At 41.1% G+C, this 10664-nt stretch overlaps 1 pseudogene; it reads left to right on the top strand.

Annotated features, from left to right (window-relative positions):
- The first annotated feature begins 967 nt into the window (after positions 1 to 967).
- On the top strand, positions 968 to 8745 carry LOC148016036 (putative pre-mRNA-splicing factor ATP-dependent RNA helicase DEAH5; annotated as a pseudogene).
- Positions 8746 to 10664: the final 1919 nt, after the last annotated feature.

Below are 10664 nucleotides of genomic sequence, written 5' to 3'. Positions count from 1 at the left end.
TGGGATATCAGAGGTTGTTATATCATGTAGCAGAAAGAATTTTAAAAAAAATGCACAGGTGATTTTGCTTCTGATTCTGTAACGTTCAGAAAGAAAAATAGTTGTACAAGAAGTCAAATAGAGTCGCTGTAGCTTTTGGTCCACCAGGATCAAATGAGGAGATTAATGTGAGTGTCCTCCAAGCCAGTTAATCCTGCACCTAAACCTGCTTGTGCTTCAATTTCCAACTCTTCCTCCTCAATAGGTCTAAGCTTTGAAGGGCATGATACCTGGAATCTGCTCCTGCAATGGATGCCTGATGCAAAACTGTTAGTTGAAACCTCATGTGCATCCAACCTTGTGGCGCAAGAGGTCTCTCTCATGAGCAGGAAAGAGGTTGTCCATATGTTGCCTACCAGTCAGTAGCTCCAGCAAAATGATCCCAGAGTTCCACACACAGTGCTGCTGGTTGCTACACTAGTCCCTTCATTAGATTGATAAGGCCAACTATCAGCAAGTCAAATAAAAACCCAACAAGTAGATTGTAGAAGAAGAACTCGGCACTGAATTCTAGAGCCAAGCAGATTGATATTGCCATAGGGATCCAAAAAAGGCCTAGCTTGGAGTAGAACTCTTTCTGCAACTTTTTGATTCCTGAATTCAATGCACAGCTCCATATGGCACAATTCATGGCCCCACAAGAAAAAGCTCAACAATTGCTGGATGGGATGTATCAAGGTTTTCCATGTGAATGGTTGGACAAAGCTTAGTGAGCAGATAAAGGACTGTTGGGCTTCCAGTTGATTCAGCTACCTGGTGACTCGGTCCATCATCATTGATTTTCCAGAGACTTTACCTGTGACATAAGTTCAATCCGATTCTCTGCAGTAGCAGCTACTCTGGATTTGAGTACAGAAGCATGACAACAAGCCTCACAAACTATTGAAAGCTCAGAAAGAGGATCATTTGGAACCTCAAAATAGTTGGCATGAGGGATGTAGATCAGAAAAAAGGGCAAGATCTCTTTCCCATGAAAAGGAGCAGTTTGGATGAAGAAGCAAATCCTTCCAGTTTCAATCAACTTCCTTCTGAACAGCTCATTGCATTTGGGGTTTTGGATGTGAGGGATTATCCCAACTATGACCTAGATGGTGGTGGCTTGCTTTATCAAGATGAAGGTGCTAGAGAGGAACTTGAGAGAGAGCTGAATGTGTCAAAAGATGATGTACCAGCGAGACAGTAGGGTTTGCGGGGAGGAACACGGAGTGAACTCGATAAACATGGAGAAGAGAAGAGAAGAGAAGAGAGAAGAAACTCTGAATCATGGAGTAAATGTGATACAAGGGAACAAGGGTGCTGTAGTACAAGGAAGATGATGAAGACAGCCATGAACCACGAACCGCAATGTCCTCCTGAAGGGGTTTGAGGGTAGTGGAGAGGCTGGAGAGAAGAGGTGATAGACTGAATGAATCAGCTGTGAAGAATGAATGAGAGAGTGGCCTATAAATAGGTATAGTCAGTCTAGGATGGCGCCTCTTTTTGGGGCTACAAACCCTAAACGCAAAACGCAAAAACGCAAAAACGCAAGCTGCAGGTGAAGGGTGAAGGGTTTCTCAACACCCCCTCTCAGGCCCAAAAAGGGGAACAAGAGAAGAGTGAGGTGGAGATGCAATGCTACATGCTGAAGAATACTGATGCAGTATGTGCCACTTGGACAATGTCCCTCGTGGGGAAATTGTTCACTTGCCCAAGCACCCTAGTACAAAGATGATGAAAACATGCAATGCATAGGAGGAATGTTAAACTTTGTGTGGTGCCGAGAACCATGAGAATATGCCCGTACTCGATCTCGGGAGTTGGCTCCATGCTGACCAAGTGACCAAGGCAAGAAGAGAAGAGGAGGAAGAAGATGTAGAGGATCCCTAAGATCCAAGATTTTCACCATAAAGGGAACTTGCAGTAAAGAACAGTAGACAGAGTGAACTGGAGAATCCGAAACTCAACCTCGGGAGAGAAGCCACTAGCTCCGTGCATCCATGCCGGAAGGAATATGAAGGCCTCGTCACCAAGTCACGGCTGAACCTCCAAGGTCTCGATCTAGGTGGTACCTGAAGATCTCGGGTATCAGTAGAAGAGATGATTGGTCGAAGACAGCCATTCCAAGAAAGTAGAAGATGGGTGAAGGACTTCATGTGGAGTAGGTTTCCCCTCTGAGGTGGGAGGTGGAGGGACCCCTGCTGAAGTCGAAGAAGAAGTAGATGCCTCCTCTGAGGGCAAAGAAATAACATCCCCCCTTTAAATCCCCCTCTGAAGTAGATAGGGAATCCAAAAACTCATGGATCACGGACTCCGAAATGTTTGATGACGAAGGAAGTGCCACCGATCGTGCCGAAGAAGGTATCTGGAATGCCGAAGAGCTCCTAGAGGTAGCCTCTCGAACCTGAGTAGCCGAGGGTGGGGAAGGGTGGGGCTCAGAATGAGCAAGAGGTAAGCAACAATCACTGTCTCTTAGTGGAGCAGACTAGATAACCGAAGAAGAGGAAGGAGTCGAGTAGCCATTGTCTCTCGAAGGAGCAAACTGACAAGGAGACAGTATCAAACAATCACTGTCTCTCAATGGAGCAGACTGTAGATCCATAGGTCGTGGAAGCCACTGTATCTGAAAATAAGTGGGAGAAGACTACTGGTGACATTGCGACGATCTCCAGGAGGTCATAGTGCCAATCGATCCTCCATGTGCTCGAAAGAACTTAGTGTGCATCGAATGCGTCTTATTGCCTTGAGCATAGTACTTTGATAGCTGATGTAGAATGATCTCTGTGGCCCAGAAAGGAGAGGTGGCACAAGGAGTGCATGGTGGAAGATGCATATACTCCGGGGGGGGGGGGGGGGAGCAAAGGTCGAAGTCGGCAAGTATCGGTGGTGTGCCCGGTGATACCACAATAGGAGCACCCAGTAGTCTGGACATCTGTTGGTAAAGAAGCCATGTATACCAATGTGCCTTGCTGAAGAAGGAAGAGGTCAGCCACCATGAACCCCGAACTGCAATGTCAGCCTCAAGGGATGTGAGGGCAGTGTGAAGCACGAACCACAATGTTCACCTCAAGGGGTGGGAGGGTAGTGGAAGGGCTAGAAGTGAACTGCCAATGGGAGGAGGATGCGACCAACAATAAGAGGTTGCAACCAATAGAAAAACGCAAGTGAGGAGAGAGAGAGACTAAAAACGCAGGCAGGACAACTTGCAAGAGAGAGAAAGACTAAAAAAGCAAGCAATAGGAGAGAAAGACTAAAAACACAGGCAAGACAGCTTCCAGGAGAGTGAAAGACTAAAAACGCAAGAAAAAAACAGTAGCAGCAGTCAATATGTTAAAATCAACTCCGAACAGTGTATGATAGGCTAGAAATATGCGCTAGACTATTCTAGACAGCAATGGCCAGCTTGGACCGCGATGTCCTCTGCGTTTGGGGTGTGGGCAGCAAGCTGAAATATCTGAAATCTACAAAAATGAGATCGTTTTTTGAATGGAGAGTGATTAATAACTGTCGCTCTAATGTAACAGTTGCAAACTGCGGGTGGAAGGCTGGAAACATGCGCCAGACTGTAGATGACATCAAGGGACAGCTGAGATTGCAATGTCCTCCGTCAAAGGGGTGTGGGCAGCAAGCTGAAAAAGCCTGAAACCTACAAAAACGAGATTTTGATGTAGCAGAAGAAGAAACGAAGTGGATGCTGAACCCACCACCGGTCTTTGGTTTCACTGGAGTGGAGAATCTTTGCCGTTGTTTGAGCAGATCGAGCTCTGATACCATCTCAAAAGATGGCGTACTAGCGAGATAGTAGGGTTTGCGGGGAGGAACACGGAGTGAACTCGACAAACATGGAGAAGAGAGAAGAAACTCTAATGAATGTAATGATAAAGTTTTGAATCATGGAGTGAATGTGATACAAGGAAACAAGGGTGCCGTAGCACAAGGAAGATGATGAAGACAGCCACGAACCACGAACTGCAATGCCCTCTTGAAGGGGTGTAAGGGTAGTGGAGAGGCTGGAGAGAAGAGGTGATGGACTGAATGAGTCAGCTATGAGGAAAGAATGAGAGAGTGGCCTATAAATAGGCGCAGTCAGTTTAGGATGGCGCCCCTTTTTGGGGCTGCAAGCCTTAAACGCAAAAACGCAAACTGCAGGTGAAGGGTGAAGGGTTTCTCAAGAGAATAAGGATGAGCCCACATTCTTGAGAGGACTATCCCGATACTCTGTTGATATGTCCATGTAAAGATTGTGAAAATTTAAAAATTTCATATGGCCCTTTGCAAAAGATTGAGATGACTCAGCTTGCCTCAGCAAAAGAGAGAAGAGAGCTTTGGGAGTGGCAAACCATAGAGAACTATATTGCAGAAGCGCAGGAGCTCTTAGACGAGCTTCCTATCTACAACGTAGTGTCTTGGAGTGCACTAATTGCAAGGTATGCACAGCATGGGCAAGGTAAGGAGGCATTGAAATGTTTCAATAGGATGCGACATGAGGGGCACTGCCCCATTGCAATCTCCTTTACTTGTGCCTTGAAAGTATGTGCAAATCTAGGGGCAGTTGTAAAGGGTGAAGAAATTCACGATGAGATAAACAGACTAGGGTAGTTGGAGAGAGATAGTGCGCCTAGCGATTCTATGGTGAATATGTATGCCAAGTGTGGTGCATTTGCAAAAGCAAAGGGAATGTTGTATGAGCTTCTTGTTAGGGATGTTGTCTCTTGGAGTTCACTTATCGTAGGATATGCACAACATGGCAAGGTAAGGAAGCACTAAAATGTTTTGACAAGCTACAATGGGAGGGTGACATTCCTAATGCAATCATCTTCTTGAGCGCCTTGAAAGTATGTGATGACATAGGAGCCATTGACAAGGGTGAAGAAATTCATGAAGAGATTGGTAGGTTGGGGTTATTGGAGGGAAATATTGTGCTTGGAAATGCCCTAGTGGATATGTATGCCAACTGTGGCACATTTACAAAAGCATGGGAAGTGTTTGATGAACTTCCTATGTGGGATGTGGTCTCTTGGAATGCACTAAGTGCAAGGTATGCAAGTCATGCTTGTAGTGTAGATGTGTTGGAATGTTTTGGATAGATGCAAGCTAGGGGCATGTCTCCAAACCTAGGTATCTTTGTTTGCATGCTCAATGCATGCATCTACTAGATGAGGGCCAAATGTATTTTGCAAAAATGAGTGCAAATTTGGTGTCACATTAGATGCATAGCACCAATGTTGTATGGTTGATCTCTTTGGTCGTGCAGGGGAGTTTAAAAAGACTTTAGCAGTTATTGAAATGATGCCATCTAGTGATTATCTTCTAGTTTGGATGGCTTTGTTGGGTGCTTGCTAGAAGTGGAAGAATGTGAGGCTTGGAGATTGACAGCATATCCTTCAAATAGATAAAATTACTACTTCAACCTACATTTATATGGCTAATATTTATGCAACAGTTGGGATGCAAGAGGATGTATGGGAGATTGAAGTCATGCAAGTTGCAAATAAGGCTCGGAAGAAGCCAGGATATTGTTGGTGAATTGATGTCAAAGGAAACACTCATTCCTTTACAAAGCAAATACATTTACGAGAAGCTACAAGATCTTACAGAAAATATGTCATGGTAGGGTTATTCTTGAGCTTGGGTCTAGTTTCACAAAGTATATCTAATGACATAAGAAGGATGTGCTCTATGGGCAAAGTGAAAAGTTTGCAATTGCTTGTGCCTTGATCAACACATGAGAAGGGTCAACTATAACTGTTGCTACAAATATCCGGGTTTGTAATGATCACCATAGACCTACAACTCTCATATCTTAGATAGAGAAGCAAAAAATTATGGCTAAAGATACTAACCGTGTTCATATATTTTGAACATGGAAAATGTTTTTGTGAGAACTGAGCAATGCAAGGTTCATTTTTAGTAGAGCAGGGAACTGCATCAAGGCTCTTTTGTTTGGGGTTGCTAAGTCTATTTTGTTATTGGCAACGAGCTATGATAGTAGGTTGGGTTCCTAGCAAGCAAGTTTCTAGTGAACAATCTGATGTTGTTGATGGTAGGTGTGTTCAAGTTTTGAAGCGGGGAGTGCACTTTGTGATCTGATAGCACGACACAAGTTAGTTGGCGACGTGACTTGCATTGGTCAGCAACTTGACTTGTGTCTAATTGTTACATCAGCAACACTGGATGCTGAAAAGTTTTCAGGATATACGTTCAATTGTTGCAACAATGTTTGTTGCCAAGAGAGTGGTTGAAGAGTTTGGTTGCAAACTAGGGGAGGAGGTAGGATATGCCATTAGGTTTGAGGATTGTACATGACCTAAGACATTAATAAAGTACATGACAGATGGTATGCTCTTGGGAGAGGTACTTGATAAAAATCTTTCAACTTATTTTGTGATCATGCTTGATAAGGCACATGAAATGATGATACATATTGATGTGTTGTTTGGGCTGTTAAAAGGGTTGGTTAGTCCGTGACTTGACTTGCATCTAATTGCTACATTAGCAACATTGGATGGTGAAAAGTTGGATTGTACAGGACCTGAGATAGTAATAAAGTACATGACAGATGATACACTCTTAAAAGAGGTACTTGATGAAAATCTTTTAGCTTATTCTGTGATCGTGCTTGATGAGGCACATGAAAGGATGATTGTCATGAGGACATATATTTTTGAAACCTCACTCAATATGTGGATTAATTTTTAATCACATGGTTAAGTAAAGGCTACACATGTGAGGTGTAATTGGGGTTAGAGTAAATTTATGAGTCCGAGACCCGTAGAAATCACGAGATGTCAAAGGCAAAAGTTACTATAAGTTATGTCGCACAGATACTTGGTGATATTTGGTGCCAATTGTTAGCCTAGGTCATTCATTTGGCCATAAGTGTCAGTTGGTGACACTAGAGAAATGACGTTTAGTGGTACCTAACGCCAATCTAATGGTCAAAGATGGCATAGAGACACTTGAAAATGAAAGTTGCCTAGCCAATTTAATTATTGGCTAGTCATATTATTTTTCAGGATACTAAAATAATTATTAGATTAATTTTTAATATTTAAAGACTAAAAATTAATATTTAATTATGGGTAATGCTAGAAAAATCATTTGGGAAGGTTGCCACTTGTCAAAAATGCCCATGCAAGACTGAAAAACGTCTTTAGAGGTTGGAGAGATGCATTTTTAGTGTATTCAACTTGCAAGAGAGGGAGAGAGGAGATACCGTTGGTCTGATTTGCAGCCATTGGAGGACCTTCTGAGGTAGCCAAGAGCAAGAGAAGACCAATCAACAATAGATGATAGCATCTATAGGTTGTTAAGACAAGGCAACAGTAGTAAATGACTAATTTCCTTCAGTTCTTTGCATCTACAAGCTACTAAGATAGAGCAGCAACAGTAAATGATCAATTTTCTTCAGCTCTTCACAAAGAAAGTTTGAATTTTCTCTCTCCTCAGCATTCTCTCTCATCTTCTAGCCTTTCTACAACCTTGATCCAAAGATTGCAGCATTGAGATCACCAAAGGTTGAGAAATTTCAGATTTCTCTATTGTAAATCCTAATTTGCAACAGAAATTAGGGTTTAGCAGTAGCCTCAAGAAGCATGCCAGAAATTGGAAGCTCCAAGACTTGGATTTAACAGGGCTGAAGCTGTTTTAAGCCTATTTAAGTGGAGGGACCAGCAAATAATTGAATTTTGGGCATTTTCCATCTCCATCAAAGCTAGTGAAAGCCAATTGATTGCCCGAATCAAGGTGCAAATCGCATTAAAGACTTGCTGGTCATTTTGAACAGCAAGGGGATTTGGAATATCAAAAGAAATTAGGAGAATCCCATTGTACATCAACTTCTTTTTTAATTAAGTTAAATAAATATCGAAAGGGGCGCTAGTTTTGGGGCCAATAGGGTGTCCAATGTCCAAGATTATATGGTAAAGTGTACTTTTCAGTTTTGTGAATTTGTTAATTGTTGTAAATAGTGTTTAATCAGGTTATTTACCACCCTATCTAAGGAGGAAGGCTAGTTACAATGATACATAGTGATGTGTTATTTGGGCTCTTAAAAGGGTTGGTTTGTTGGTTGTGTCTAATTGTTACATCAACAAGACTGGATATTGAAAAGTTTTCAAGCTATTTTTTCAATTGCAAGATATTCATTCTAGGTAGGATGTTTTCTATGGAGATATTGTATGCAAAGCAACTTGAGAGTGACTATTTGGATGCTACATCAATGACAATCATGTAGATCCATCTGATTGAACCATAGGGAGGTATATTGTTGTTTTTGACTGGTTATGAAGAAATTGACACAGCTTGCTAGATTCTATATAAAAGGATGAAAGGGCTGGGCCCAAACATTCCTAAGCTAATCATTCTCCTTGTCTATGGAGCCTTCCCAGTGAGATGCAGATAGGAAATTTTGAGGCAGCTCCTCCAAGTTCAAGGAAAGTGGTAGTAGCCACCAACATTGTTGAAGGCTCTTTGACAATTGATGGCATTTATTATGTAGTTGGTCTAGGATTTGCAAAACAAAACATCTACAATCCCAAGCTTGGTTTAGACTCCCTCATCATTACACCCATTTCTCAAGCATTTGCAAAACAATGTATAGGAAGAGCTGGTTGTATTGGATTGGGCAAGTGTTACCAGCTTTACACATAAAGTGAATATAGAAATGAGATGCACCCAACAATTGTGCTAGAGAATCTAAGAATCAACTTTGGTATGACAACTTTATAGATGAAGGTTATGGGCCTTGGAGATAATGATACCTCATTGTAGCTGCAAAGAAGCTTTAAGCATCACCATAGCTCTCTCCCAATCTCAAGATGAGTGCCACGTTGCTAGGTATTTCTAATCATGTTTGCATGCATTATCATAATAGATCTTGTTTGTGACCAAATTGCTATGAATGCCAAAATGTAATATCTGTTATATTCGAGAAATCTTGCCTTAGATATTATGGTACTTAGTGTCTTTTTTATTTCTGCATGTGAGATCTTAGAATTAATTTTGATAAGAGCTCACATAAACCTGGTATGTTACAACCCTCAGATTTGATTTTGAGATGGACCATAAATAAGGATTGAGTATGCTATATGTGGGTCCAAGTGTGCTATCTAGTCTCTTCTATTAGGGTCACTTGTTAGTGCATTCCACCCTCACTCCATCATTCCAACCGAATATCATCAGCCCTCTCCATGCCCACTAGTGCTATTCATGCACTTTGCAAACCATATTGAGTGGGGTGTAAGGGGTGATCAATTAATGCTTATGCCTCTCTCATCACATAATTGCTCAAATGCATGAGAGACATTTATCCCCATTGTCGAATCATAGGTATTTTAGTATATGTCCATATTGGTTTTTAACCATAGCAAGAAAGCATTGAATATGAAGCTAATATATTTGATTTTTGCTTAATATGATAAGCCTAAACTTTATGGGAATAATCATCAATGGATGTCTCAAAGTACTTAGCACCACCTAATGATTGACGTGGCATGGAACCACCAAAACATTTGAATGAACAAGAGCCAAAGGCTCATCTATACACATAGATCCAGACTTTTTATGAGAGTTACATGTCTACCTTTTATATAAACAATAATCATAAGAGTCAAAACATGAGTAGTCAAGATGTGGCAAATACTGCAAATGAGTGAGTACTTTCATTCCTTTAAGTGATATATGCCCAAGATGGTAATCCCAAAGAGATGCATGAGGAAGATCGGTCATGGCCAAAATATGATTGACAGATCTAGATATAAGCAAAGGATATAGATTGCTAACCTTTGCACCTTTAGCAAAAACAAGATTATCACAAGTAATCTTCCATGAATCACCAAAAGAGACATGGTACCTGTCATTATTCAACTATCCGGCAAAGATAAGGCTTTTAGTCAAAGCCAGGTTATAACATACATCATGAATCAGAAATGGAGCACTAGTACTAAATTACAATCTCACATCACCTATAGCAATAATATCCAATGCAGTGTAATCTCCTAGTCTAACCAAACTTGTAATAGTACGGGACGTATAGAACCAATGATGATAATGGTAACATGAAATGGAGTCCTTGAATCAATAAGCCAACACTGAGAGTAAGAAGAGGGAGCATTGGTCAACTAAGTAGCATCAAGTCATGAAGTAGCAAGTATGTAATAATTTAAGTTGTACTTTAATTTCTCTCTTTTATCTTAACATTGGACTTAGGAACAATACTCTAATCATTTAAAAAATTGGCATTATCCTGTGTTTTTCCTTTGGCTTTTTCATACCTATCATTGTGTATCTTATAGTACTACAACCTAAGAGAGGACTTAAGACCATGAGAAGTATTATGTTTTTACTTATGAGAATTAGACTTGCCCCTATTGGTTTGTGAGTATGTGCCACAATTATTATTCCCATTACCACCTTGTTTGCCTCTCATTGTAAGTGCATAAGAAGTATGGGTTGCATCAATATTCTTCTTGTTTTCTATAAGCAAAGCACCCTCTATATCCTTGAGCAGAGAGCCACCTTTAGGAGGCTATGCACTCATAATAATGCGAAATGTATCATGGGACTCAAGTAATGAAATAAGCAATAAAAGAGACTTAGCATTCTCCTCAAACGTTAAGCCCTACAAAGTAAGTCAACTGAAAATGAAA

The sequence above is a fragment of the Lygodium microphyllum genome, chromosome 23 (assembly GCF_053477565.2).
Source record: "Lygodium microphyllum isolate KBCC chromosome 23, Lygodium_microphyllum_v1.1.10, whole genome shotgun sequence".
Classification (NCBI taxonomy): domain Eukaryota; kingdom Viridiplantae; phylum Streptophyta; class Polypodiopsida; order Schizaeales; family Lygodiaceae; genus Lygodium; species Lygodium microphyllum.
The sequence above is the reverse complement of the archived record's forward strand: the minus strand, read 5'-3'. Positions and strand labels throughout refer to the sequence as shown.